Genomic DNA, 13,352 nt, shown 5'->3' on the forward strand with positions numbered 1-13,352 from the left:
TTGAACCCACAAGCCTGGAGATCATTACCCGAGCCACCCAGGTACCCCAAAATGTCTGTGTTTTTAAGTTGTGATCAAAATCCAGGAGAAGAGGATTCTTCAGATACTTCAATGAAGCATTTGAAGCCAATCTGAAGATCTAAACTCTCCTGAGAACCTCTCGTTGCTTTTGTTTAATAGTTGGGATCCTGGAAGCTTCTTTCCCTGAAACGAGTCCCACAGCTAAAGAAGTTTGGGACCCACTAAGAATCTACGACCCCTACATTACCTTCCAGCTCTGACAATCTGTGGTTATATAGCTACAGTTCAGGGGCGCCTGGGTGGCGCAGTCGGTTAAGCGTCCGACTTCAGCCAGGTCACGATCTCGCGGTCCGGGAGTTCGAGCCCCGCGTCGGGCTCTGGGCTGATGGCTCGGAGCCTGGAGCCTGTTTCCGATTCTGTGTCTCCCTCTCTCTCTGCCCCTCCCCCGTTCATGCTCTGTCTCTCTCTGTCCCAAAAATAAATAAAAATGTTGAAAAAAAAATTAAAAATAAAAATATAGCTACAGTTCAAATGCTCTCAGAGAAGGTGCTATAAAACTTTCTTTTGTCTCATGTTCTGGTTATTCAAAGTCAGCACAAATCTTCACAGCATTGAGAGACCAGCTTTGAGGCTAATTTGGGTCTTCAAAGAACACTCCTCTGCCTCCTTGAAAAAGTTGTGTTAAAGCAATTAAATGTTATTTGAAGGAAAGCAAAAGCACAAGCTGACTACTGAGTAACAGGACTAGTGTTAACAAAACAATCCTTACCCTGGGATCAAAGCCAGAGAGAGGCAGACAGATAGTGTGCAGGGGATAAGGGGAGAGAGGAAGAACGGGAGGTGTTAGAATGGCTTCGGTTCAATTAGGGATGCGAATGCGCAATCTGGGGATGGTCTTCTGAATTCAGAACAATAGCTGGCGACGGAAACGCGAATGGCCCCAGGAGAACTCACAATGCAAGAAACGCTGGATTCGGCATCTCTGTTCAGACAAGGGGCCAAATAAAGGAACAAAACAAACAAGCGGACATAATTGTTTGCCATTCAAGGGAGCCACAGACCGCTCGGCATATGGTGTGTGGAGATTCCGGAATGCACAGGCGATCTCATTTGGAATGACTATTCTTGTTCCAGAAGCCTGGGAGCCAGATGAGCAGGAGGCTGACTGAAAGATGAGGTGGACTGCACCCTCCATTTCTGATGCCGAAACAGTCTTTCTCAGCTTCAGCGCCCAAGGGATTCACCAGACTTGGCTCCAGTAGACATTCATTGTCTCCCAAACTCAAATCTCTCCCGCGAAGGACAAAGAGGTGCCACGACTGAAGAGATTTTGGAAATACGCGGTAGACTGAAGAGTATCTCCAAAAGGGAGAGGCAAAAAGTCCTTTGAGTAACACTGGGAATAAGGGCCCCGAGTCCCCATATACCAATGGACGCGTGGGAGGTCTGGTGCTTTTGTTGCTCTGTTTGTGGAGCGTTTAGACAATGGGGAAGACTGAGCTGTGGCCTGAGAAAGCCTGTGAGAGGTAACTACCTCTTAGTCTGGGGGCTTCCTGGCTTAGAAGCAAAAATTCACGGAGCATCATGGTCCCTGGGGGCAGGGAGGGGAAGGTGGACATGGCTGTTAACAAATCTAACTCTCCCAAGCCTGTGTGTACTTAGGGAGTTAGTTCATTGCTTCTGAGCCATGTTACAAGGGGCAGAAGGAGAAATTCTTAGGCCAAATACATCTGGGAAACAGTTGAGGTAAAACAGGATTTTTTTTTTTTTTTATTGCAGGACTTTTCATAACCTTTGGTATTCTAGGAAAGGGATATTGTATGCAGCTTTTTCCAAGTGATTTGCTCATGGAAACATTTATTTGCATGGCATCTCTTGGGACTAATGTTCAACAGAACACACGTTGCAAAGGAAAGAAACTGGGTCAAGGAATCTTAGGGACCCTAGTGTCTGTTTCCTCATCTCAGAAATCAGGGTATAGATCCGCAGAGAGAAAATGATTTCGTCAGGATCACACAGATGGTTTTTGGCTCACACTGGAAGAGAAACTAGGGTACCATGTAGAAAGTAACAGGTCTTAGGAATCTGGGTATACTCTTTCTACTACGTCACATTGTACTTGTCACTGCCCCTTTGTACAGGGGTTTGATGCTATTCAATAGTAAACCTGAGATCAGGAAGGACGGATAATCGGGGGTCAGATTTTGGAGCGGTTTGAATGCCAGATATTTTTGAATTTTATCCAGGTGTGTTATACTTCATCTTGGCACTTCTTACACCGTATCATCATTGGTGCCACCGGCAGATTATGTTATTTTGCTCACATCTTGCTTCTTTCCCCATCTCTGCTACAGTGGGTGGAGTCTACTTCCTTGTCTCATTGATGTTGGGCTTGGACATGTGTTATGGGCTGAATTGTGTCCTCCCCCCACCCCAAATTCATATATTGAAGCCCTGACCCCCAGTACTTTAGAATGTGACTGTATTCGGAGATAAGCTCTTTAAAGATGGGATTAAGTTAAAATGACGTTGTATGGCGGGTGTTCTTATGAGAGAAGGAGATTAAGGCCCAGACAGGCACCGAAGGAAGACCGAGTGAAGACACAGGGAGAAGTGACCATCTACAAGCCAAGGAGGGAAGCCACAGAAGAAACCAACTCTGCCACACCTTGATCTTGGACCTCCAGCCTCTAGAACTGTGAGACAGTAGATTTCTGTTGTTTAAGCCACCCAGTTGGAGGGACTGTGTCACAGCAGCCGTGGTAAACTAAGAGAATGTCTGAGAGAGTGTTCATGATGGGTAGGTGGCTATCATCCAAGGAATCATCAGGAACCCAGGCCTTTCCCATCTTGTGGCTCAGCCATCTTCAACGCATGGCTTCCAGAGTCAGTGTGCTTATCTACGAGAAGACGGCAGTGGGAGAACTGTCTTATGGGCGATTTCTGGAAGTGGTGGTATATACCGCTTCCACTCACATTCCACGGTCAGAACTCCATTCATGGGCACACCTGCTGCGAAGGATGCTGGGAACTGTAGTCTGGCTGTGCACCAGGAAGAGGAGGAAGTGGATCTGGGGATTAGCCAGCCAGTCCTGGCCATATCTCTTAACTACCCTGTGGAATAGGTTGTGTGAGGAAATGGCAATAACTTCTCTTAGATCATAGGGCTGGCTAGAAAAGGGCATATACTTTATAAAAGAAACGTGTGCTCATTAAAAAAAACTGTGTAGAAGTGTGAATATAAAAAGTAACAGGCCCGTTTGTTCTTCCCCTCTCAAAGCCAGGTCCTGGAGGAGACCAGAAGCAGCCCCATGGCCTCGTGGGCAGGAATATCCCATCTGCTAAGGTGGTTTGTGGGAGGCGGGGCTTCCCACCCGTGCTCCGATAAACGATTGCCCAGGGAGTGTGTTCCTCCCCTAACACAAAAGTCACTTTCCTGGCCCTGGCGGTGCCCTGATTGGGAAATCACCCTGATTTCTACACGCAGAGAAACGAATAATGCTTTCCTTTCTGACTGGCATTTGTTTGGTGGCAACTGACTGAGATTCAGACGAGGTCAGGAAGTCAGAAAAGTATCAGATCATTTTGGCCGAAATGAGTTGAACATCAGCTGGCGGGACAACCCAGACACACACTCAGCGATCATTACCAATTTTTAAAAAGCTTATTTATTTATTTTGGGAGTGGGGGGAGGGGCAGAGAGAGAGGGAGAGAGAGAATCCCAAGCCCCGACACAGGGCTCGAACTCACGAGCCACAAGATCATGACCTGAGGCAAAACCAAGAGTCGGATGCTCAACCGTCTGAGCCACCAGGAGCCCCAATTATTATGATGTCTAATGTTGGTGGTCTTGGCACAATAAAACACAACCGTGAACGGAGCTCCAACTTTGATAGAACAGAGTTGTTGGGACTCCCTTGCTTTTCTCTTTCTACTAGAACATGTTGACTCTAACTAAACCTCGTTTAAGCTTGGGGCAATTTAAGACAAATTTTCTCATTTTAGACAAAGAGGTGAGTTGAGATGGATTACCATCAAGTCATTTCTTCCAGGAGCATTTGTTCCAAGCACAGGAATAGGCCTCCGGTTTTGCCCTCCCGACATTTGCAACACTCACCTTTGTTTCTTGCTGTTTGATTCTCTTGGGTGTCTCTTCTCTCCCAGGAACCCTTGCCTCACTCAGGTGCTGTTGCGTTGTTAGAAAATAGGTTTTAATTCTCTTAAGGTGAAACGTTTCCCTCATTCACGTTTCATTCAACAAACATTTATCAAATGCCTTGTGGTACCAGGTCCCCAGAGTACTAAAATGAATGAGACAGTCCCTGCCCTCCAAAACCTGTTGTCTACGGGGGTTGGCCCCATTGTTGCAGAAAAGGGTATGGTGTCCTGTGGGAAGCTGGGTTGTCTTATTCTGTGTTCCAGGAGCAGTTCAATGCATTGAATGAAAAGACTGAACATAATCTTGATATTCTTAAAACATTAAAAGGTGTCGTTCTGGGCATACACACAAATGTAAATAATTTCCCTTATTATTGAAAAAGGTAGTTGAACGGGAAGTAAGGACAGTATTGCTGGAAAATAGTACATTACTCAAAAATGATGTGGAATGAATCACCGGCTTTATTAGAAAGTAGTTCTCTATTAAATAAATTATTGAACCCATTTGGGAGGGGCCTAATAAGAAATAGTCTATATTCTGTCTTTTCCTTCTGTCTGTCCTTCCTTTTCTCCTTCCTTCCTTCCCTCCCTCTGCTATCCCTCTCTCTCCCTCCCTTGATCTTTTTTTCATTTTTAACATTTATTGAAAACCTGCCACATTCATAGTGTTCTATAGCTAAGATTTTCCAGTATAGGCCATATTTTAATAATTTTATTCTTTTCCAATAAGATGTTTTATTAAATATTTAACTAACTGTGATTTGGTTTCAATATCCTTGTTAAACTTTTCACATGACAGAACTCACAAAATGGAAAAAAATCCTTGCTAGGCCTTGGGCTTTTCTATCTGGCTTGGGAAGTATGCCCCTGGGTATGGTTAAGGTTCTGGAATAAGCTGGAATGGGACAGTGTGGGGACACACAGGTGAATAAGGCTCAGCCCCTGTTATGATCTAACAGGAGAGATAAGGTGAAATCTGAGTCTCTGTCACAAAGGCACAATTTACTGAGTGCACACCACATCCCTCATTGGCTTTCCCCAGCCAATCTTTTAGGAAGTGTGTAGAAAGTGAGAAATTACTTCCACTTGATTTTATCCCTATACATTTAGGTTTGAGACAACCCTTATAGACAATATGTTTCCTAAGAATTGGCTTTTTGTTGATTTGATAAAATCCAAGATACTGAACTCATTGGGAGAATTTGACTTCTCTGTTATAAGTTGTGGGGGCCAAGAAACTATGGCCATCTGTTTTTGTAAGGCCTGGGGCTAAGAATGGATTTTACATTTTTAAATGGTTGACAAAAAATCAAAAGAAGACTATTTCATGACATGAGAAAATGATATGAAATTCAAGTTTCCATGTCCATAAATAAAGTTTTATTGGAACACAGCCGTGCTTATTAATTTACATATTGTCCATGGCTGCTTTTGCTACAATGGCAGAGTTGAGTATTCATGATAGAGGCCATATGGCCCAGATGTAAAGCTGGAAATATTTATTATCTGGTCCTTTAAGAAGGCTTGCTAACCCCCTGATATATTGTTTTATTTGCTAGTGGAGAAAAGTTAAAAAAGGCATTTAACACCTGGACCCAGAATCTCTTCTAGAGAAGGAATGGTCTTTGTTTAGAAAAATCCTCAGATGGACCATTTGGATGTGAAAGGCTGGGAGTAGCACCCAGCTGCTTTGTGTAAAAATGGAGGACAGATGCGTCTGTCCCTAACCTTCCTCATCCAGTTTAGAAAGAAGGCTCTTATAGTAAACGTACTCAGGTTTGAGTCCCACCTCTGTGTGCCTTCTGGACAGTCATTTAACCATTCTGAGCTTCAGGTTCTTTATTTGTAATATGAGAACAATAGTCAAAGTTACCTCTCAGATTTGTCTGATGATAAAGTGAATTAATGTACATAAAGCACTTAACATAGGGCCTGGCACATAGTATTTTCTTAGCCTGTGCCTTGCCATTCTTGTTGTTGTTCTTCTTCTCCTTTTCTTCTTCTTCTTCTTCTTCTTCTTCTTCTTCTTCTTCTTCGAGAGAGAGAGAGAGAGACAGAGAGAGAGAGAGACAGAAGGAGAGAGAAAATCTCAAGCAGGATCCATGCTTAGCATGGAGCCCAATGTGGGGCTTGATCCCACGACCCTGGAATCATGGCCTGAGCTGAAATAAAGAGTTTAACCTACTGAGCCACCTGGGTGCCCCAAGGCTGGCACATAATAAGCTTGCTATCTCTTCTAGCTATGATTTATGATTATCATGATTATATTTATAGGATACAGGAAAATTAAATGAAATAATATACACAAAGTGCCTAGAATACTGGCTAGCAAAATTCCTTTTACATTCCAATGGAAGGTACCCTGATGTTCAATCCTTCTTGGAGCCAGGTCTCTGATGCAGTCTGATCCTCAGATGTTTGGATGTGTATCTGAAGCCAGAGCTGGTATCAGGGACACCCGGAGGGTCTGGGTAGTGTGACCCTTGGATATGAAGGGTGGGTGTGATTAATAATGAGTTTTGGCAGAAGCAGTGTCCTTGTATAGAGCTGACATTGTCTTCTCAGAGGTTGAACAGGAAGAAACTGGTTAGTGGTGCAATGGGAGGTACAGTATCCAGAAAGAATCTACAGATAGTGATGGCTGTTTGCTTGATTTTCCAAGAAAATAAGGAATGCCCAGGAAATAGGAATGTTTGACTTCACGCAACAGAGGCCGGGGGACACTAAGGAGTGTTTTTTGATGATGATGCGTTGTTTAGACCTTGTATCCTCAGCAAAGGGTTTCCATCAACTATAAACTTAGAATAAATGCTGTCGGCTGGTCTAGAAGCTGCTTTTAAAACCTGTTAGATGAGCGTACACCATTCTGTGTGTGAGTGCTTGTTTAGAGCTTGGATTCTAGAGGCAGAAAGATGAGCCAAATTCAGATCTTGCGTTGGCCATTCATTAACAGTGACCTCGCACAAGTGACTTCACTCATCAGTGCCTCATTGGCTCACCTGTAAATCAGAAATAATAATAACACCTACTTTTGGTAGCCAGCTGGCCCCCAGGGACGCCCACCTACGGTATTCACTCCCTTAGTATCTCCTCCTACATCGAACCAAGGTTGTCCACGTGACCCAGAGAACACACTAGAAGTGACATGTATCACTTTGATTCTCAGATTACTTGATCCAGGTGAAGCCAGATGCCGTGAAGTGAGGACACTCAGGCAGTCGGTAGAGAGGCCCACGTGGGTTGGAACTTAGTCTTGCCAGCAGCCACATGAATGAACTTCGAAATGGGTCCTCTGCCCCCAGAAGATAGCACCTCTGGCCAAATTTCCATCCACGTGAGAGATCCTGAGCCAGAACCACCCAGCCAAGCTTCTCCCCCCAATCCTGACTCACAGAAACAGAGATAATAAATGCTTGTTGTTTTAAGTTGCTGCATTTGGGGTACTTTGTTACATAACTGATACGGCACCTCATAGAGCTGTTAATATTTATAATGCTCTAGAACAATACCTGCCACACAGTAATCAACATGTAAGTGCTTGTCAAACATATAAATTCACAGATAAATACATACCTAACTGAGGGATTAGGGTGAAGGAAGCGCCCTTTTGGTTGGTCAAGACTCAAATAGTCAAGTCTTGGCTGTTTCAAAATCAAAGCCTTCTGCTTTCTTCAGGGCAATCTTGCCTGTTTTCATAACAATCTGCGATAAGGAGGAGATCCTGATTTATATTTCCCACAGAAGAGAAGAGAGATTGAAATGGTAAGTGCCAAAGAAATTAAAAGTCATTTCGGTTTTTCAATTCATTACTTCTGGAAAAAAACTCAAGCCCAGCTTCATTACTAGTGCTCTGTTTTAGTGCTGATGATAATTGCAAAGGCAGTATTTTTAAATTAGAATGTATAAGACCACATGTAATTAACCTGTACAGAAGGGCTGAGACTTCATATTAGACTATTAAATCAATCCCAGCAGAATCACTAATGCTGAGCAATTGATTTGAAAATACTGTACGGGCAGAGTAAAGAAGCTGGATGCTAATTACCATCCACAAGAATTTAGCACACTCCTCGGATGTAGTTAGAGTGGCAGGCTTTTTCCTCTGGCCCTTAACCCACTCAAAGCTGAGAATGCAAATTAGTGCAGACTGAAGACTTAAAGCAACCTGGAGTTTAAGGCAAGAGAGGGTTTTTCTGCTGCTCTTCGAGTGTGATGATCATAAGGGGACTCTCAACTGTTGGGATGCTGTGACTTGGAAGACTGAACTTGTGCGCTTGTTTTGGGATCCAGGTGAAAAGGAAGACTCTTATTATAGCATTTCTTTTTTTTATTAAAAATTTTTAAAAATATTTATTTTGAGACAGAGAGAGAACGAGCTTGTGCATGTGTGCAAGCAGGGAAGGGGTAGAAAGAGAGAATCCCAAGCAGGCTCTGAGAAGTTGGTGCAGAGCCTGACATGAGGCTCAACCCCAGGAACCATGAGCTCATGCCCCGAGCTGAAATAAGGAGTTGGACGCTGAACCCACTGAACCACTGTGGTGCCCCTGGTTGTATTATTTCTTGATGTGGTGGGCATGAGCTACTCCTTCTACTACTTGTATTTTGTGTACCACCCTCTTACCCATTCCTCTCTCCAGTCATCTCCATTTCTATTTCTTCTTGTAGGCTACCCTGTAACATCCATTGTCTTGCTTTATTCTTTGTCTTTTTCACTTGATGAATCATTCAAGTGACCTGCAAATTCCTGCTGGCTTACCCAACAAAAAGAGCAGGAACAACAGCAGCTTGCATTTATGGAGTGCTAGGGCACAGAATGCAAGTTGGCTATCGGAATCCAGTCCTTGCTTCCCCTAAGGGATGTGGGTGAAGCCAGGCACAGGGTCAAATTACACTTCCCGGGTTCGCTTGTGTTGAGATGTGGCCAAGTCCCTCCATGACGCTGTGAGGAGAAGTGATGTGTGTCACGTCCAGGCTGAGCCCTTTCAAAGAATGGGTATATGTCCTCCTGACTCCATCTCTTTGCCGTCTGGATGCAGACGATGACATGTCCCTAGAGCCACAAGATGGAGTGAGTCTGGGTCACTGAATCGCCATGCGGAGAAAGGCCAAGATGAACCAGGTTCACGTTCAGGAGTCTATCGTGTGACCAAGAAACACTTTGTGTTTGGCTGATTGTACATTTTAAGGTATATCTGTCGTATCCCTTTAGCTTGCCCCCTGCTAACGTTTGCATGCATTACCTCATTTAACCCCCTAGCAACCGTATTAAGGGCACCATTATTATTCTATGTTACAAAAGAAGAAACAAGATCTCAGGAGATTAAACAACTTGTCTGAGGACACCCAGATAGTAACCGACAGACCCGGCACCGAGGAAGTGCTAAAGAAGTTCAAAATGTAGTCTTTGGACTGTGGTAAGCTGCAAGTTACAGAGGCCCATCCTCTTTATGACTGAGAATAATTAGATAACCAACCAACGCTGATGCTTTACAGCTGGCCATCCATTCTCACTGGTTGGTGCCTATGCCATGCTGCTATTAAATATTTTTTCTGCTTAAGGCAAAATATGGTGACGGATGCCTCTCTCCTGTGGCTGTGAGGTTCTGTGGGGCTCCAGAGTGAAGAGGTTGGTGACCGTTGAGAAGCCATTCTTCTTCCGAGAAGCCATTCTTCATATCACCATGATATGAATGCGGCCGACACTTCTTGGGCGTTCTTGTTGCATTGCTGTAAATCTGAGTCTGGCTTCTAAAATAAAAAACAATAATAATGGGGCGCCTGGGTGGCGCAGTCGGTGAAGCGTCCGACTTCAGCCAGGTCACGATCTCGCGGTCCGTGAGTTCGAGCCCCGCGTCGGGCTCTGGGCTGATGATGGCTCAGAGCCTGGAGCCTGTTTCAGATTCTGTGTCTCCCTCTCTCTCTGCCCCTCCCCCATTCATGCTCTGTCTCTCTCTGTCCCAAAAATAAATAAACGTTGAAAAAAAAAATTAAAAAAAACACAAAAAACAATAACACCAATTTTTACAGGGTGGGGGTGGAGGTAGCAGGGAGAGTCAGGGGTCAGTCTTCTTTGGTTGGACGTTACTATTAGGCCTAATCAGGTTAAAATGAAACCCGGAATGATCACTGGCACTTCCTTCGTGTCTCGGGTTGGGTTCCTTCACGTGTGTTCATGTGAAGTGGCCATTATGGATGTTCTCCCCGGGGGAGACAAGTAGGGGAGTGGGGACCGGGACAGGGGGGAAAGGAAGGTAAGCAAGGGTGAGGTTTCAGGTGATGTTCCAACTTGTTGAATGACCTGGTGTGGAAATCACCCGCAGAGGTTGCCCTGACCCTTCACCTGGCAGGCCCTGGCTCCCGCGGTAACTCCCAGGTACTTCCGGGCCTCTGCGTGGCTTTAGGGAAGTCCTCCGCGGACTCCCCCATGGGGGCTCGGGAGGGTCACAGGGAACCCGACAGGGACCTGGGCAGGCACCGGCAGGAGCTGCTGCGCCTCAGGAGATGGTGCTTGTCCACAGAAACTGGTGGCTTCTCTCCCTTCTCTTTCTCGCCTAGTTTCCCCCTCTTCCCTTTGCTAACCTGGGCTCCAGCCAAAGACCCCCCTATTCCATTACTTGCTTACACCTTCCCTTTTATGCCTTTGCACTTTCATTCCTTTCGCTGGGACCGGCTCCTCCTCTCTCCTCTTCCCTAACTCAGATCACAGGCATCCCCGGTGCCCATCCAGAGGCTCTCCTTGTGCGGAGCCTTTCTTTACACCCTCAGCCTGAGGCATCTGTCCATCTGCACTCTGCCAGCACTTCGTATATTCTATCGCTGGCTGTGGAGCAGGAGGTATATGTTCCCTATCCTTTCCTGTCACCCCACACACAGCAGTGAGTTTGACAGGAAAGTGAGGAACGAGAGAGTACGTGGCAGTGGGAGCTGGGAGCCTCTGAGGCAAGGATGAGCACTGGGGCTGCTAGACTATCCAGTACCTTGGTAGGAATTAGGCAAAACAGCCTCCCTGGGTAGACAGAGGCTTGAGAAAGGTGCATGACTAGGTAAGGGTGCACGTTTCGGTTGGTTACTTTTGCACAGTGCGCAGCTGGCACGACTGTACTCTGGGGCCCTACTTTGCACACTCTTCTCTGAGCTGGGTTCAGGTAGGGGATTGGGGATATATGTGGTTGAATCATAGAGGAAAGGGACGGTTGTCTGGATTCCTACAACATAGCATGTGTGAGGAAGGATAGCATTGTCTGAGAGAGATGTGGCCTAGGCCAGCTTTGCCTTCAGCATTGGGGTAATCATTAAAAAAATTTTTTTTAATGTTTATTTATTTTTGAGAGAGAGAGAGAGACAGAGACAGAGACAGAACATGAGTGGGGGAGGGGCAGAGAGAGGGAGACACAGAATCCGAAGCAGGCTCCAGGCTCTGAGCTGTCAGCACAGAGCCCGACACGGGGCTCAAACTCATGAACCGTGATATCATGACCTGAGCTTGGAGTTGGGTGCTTAACTGACTGAGCCACCCAGGCGCCCCTGGGGTAATCATTTCTGATGGTACTGTGACAGGTGTCAAAACTTGCCCCCAATTTTTTGATGCTCCTTCAACTGAGAGGTGGGACAAATTCCCCACAAATATTAGTGGCCTCAGTGACCCACTGGCAACCAACAGAATGGAATGGAAATGACACCGAGTGACTCCTGAGGTTGGGGTAAGTAGAAGCTATGTAGTTTCTACTTTTGTTTCTTGGAACACTTACTCTTGGATGCTGTGTCTCAGAACCCAGCCGCCATGCCGTGAGAAGTCCAAACCACATGGAGAGGTCATGTGGAGGTGCTTGCTTCAAGGAATGGCCCCAGCTGACCTCCTGGCTGACAGCCATCTTGGACGTCCAGCCCATTGGGCTTTCAGATGACAGCAGGCACCCCCCCCCCCACCCCCATCTGACTAAAACTACATGAAAAGTCCTGGGTAAGAATTACCCAGCTGATCCAATTCACGAGGGACCAAATCCCAAACCAGAGAAAGTGACTGTTTTTAACCACTAAGTTTTGGGGGCTATTCATCATGCAGAACAGGCAGGTAGATTGCCTCTGCATATCCTTGCTTCCCAAAAGTGTTTTGTGTTGAGGTCTGGGTGGAGAGAATATAAATTTCCAAACAAACCCTTGGGTTCTCCTGTGTTTGTACTAGATGTTTTCTTATTTAAAATCTTTGTGACATTTCACACATATTTGAAGCTGGAAAGGCTTGTTAATGGGTTAAATTTAGAGGCTGTTACTTTCTTGTATTGTCAGTAAGAAAAGCAGCTCTATTAATAAGATTTAAAATGCCTTTTAGTTATTTGCGGTTGGTTAGATCTACCTGAGGAGGGTTGCATACCAATGCCACATTAAAGAAGGAAAAGGAAAGGAAAGAAAAATCCCTCAGTTCTTTAATAGAGTCTGACGTTACAGTGTTTAAAAATTCTTGGCCAAGGTTCTACTAAGTTGTGCTCAGTGGAGTTTGTGCCATATTTAGTTTCTCATCCAGAAAACTTCCATGGAAATTGAGATTTGGAGGAAGACAAGTGAGGATCCCACCTGAAGCCTTCAGGTAGCCCAAAGTTGCCAAGATGTTTGGAGTTCAAAGTTGAGTAATTTAGTTTCCTTCCTTCATTTGTCAGACTGAAAACCGAAGGTGGATTTTCGGGATTCGAAGAGATTATCACCCAGGCAGAACTTACGTTTGATTTTGTATCAGCAAGCACACTTCAGGAAATTAATGAAACCGGCTGAACTTTAGTATTTGATGGGCCCAGGCTTCAGGTGCTTTAAGATTGATTTGGAATCATTCTTCCACTGAAGGCAGTGGTTATAGCCGTGTTCTGACTGGTTGCTAAACTAGATAGCCTCTTCACATTTGGCTGATGTAACACATCTTCCAAGGGGAAGGGTTACTGCAGATCTAGTATTTGGACTTAGTTAGGTCTCTGAGTCATGACTTAGCGGTTGTCTCAGGTTGATGTATTAAGTGCTGTTCTTCAATTTCCAGGTTATACTGTGGTTTTACATGCATTTCAGACCAGTCTTCCTGTATGTTAGTCCTAGGGAAGGACCAGTGCAATACACATGACTGGGGAGCAGTGAAGTAGGGATGTGAACACAGAGTTCCTTTATTTTATTGTTCCTTAGCTCCCCGAGGC

General features: G+C 45.2%; 1 long non-coding RNA gene across 1 annotated transcript; it reads left to right on the forward strand.

Annotated features, from left to right (window-relative positions):
* The first annotated feature begins 499 nt into the window (after positions 1–499).
* On the forward strand, positions 500–7,604 carry LOC109502884. Its single transcript, XR_002161777.2, has 2 exons — positions 500–1,331; positions 7,346–7,604. It is a non-coding gene; the product is annotated as an uncharacterized LOC109502884 (long non-coding RNA).
* The last annotated feature ends 5,748 nt before the right edge of the window (positions 7,605–13,352 follow it).

The sequence above is a fragment of the Felis catus genome, chromosome C1 (assembly GCF_018350175.1).
Source record: "Felis catus isolate Fca126 chromosome C1, F.catus_Fca126_mat1.0, whole genome shotgun sequence".
NCBI classification, from domain to species: Eukaryota; Metazoa; Chordata; class Mammalia; order Carnivora; family Felidae; genus Felis; species Felis catus.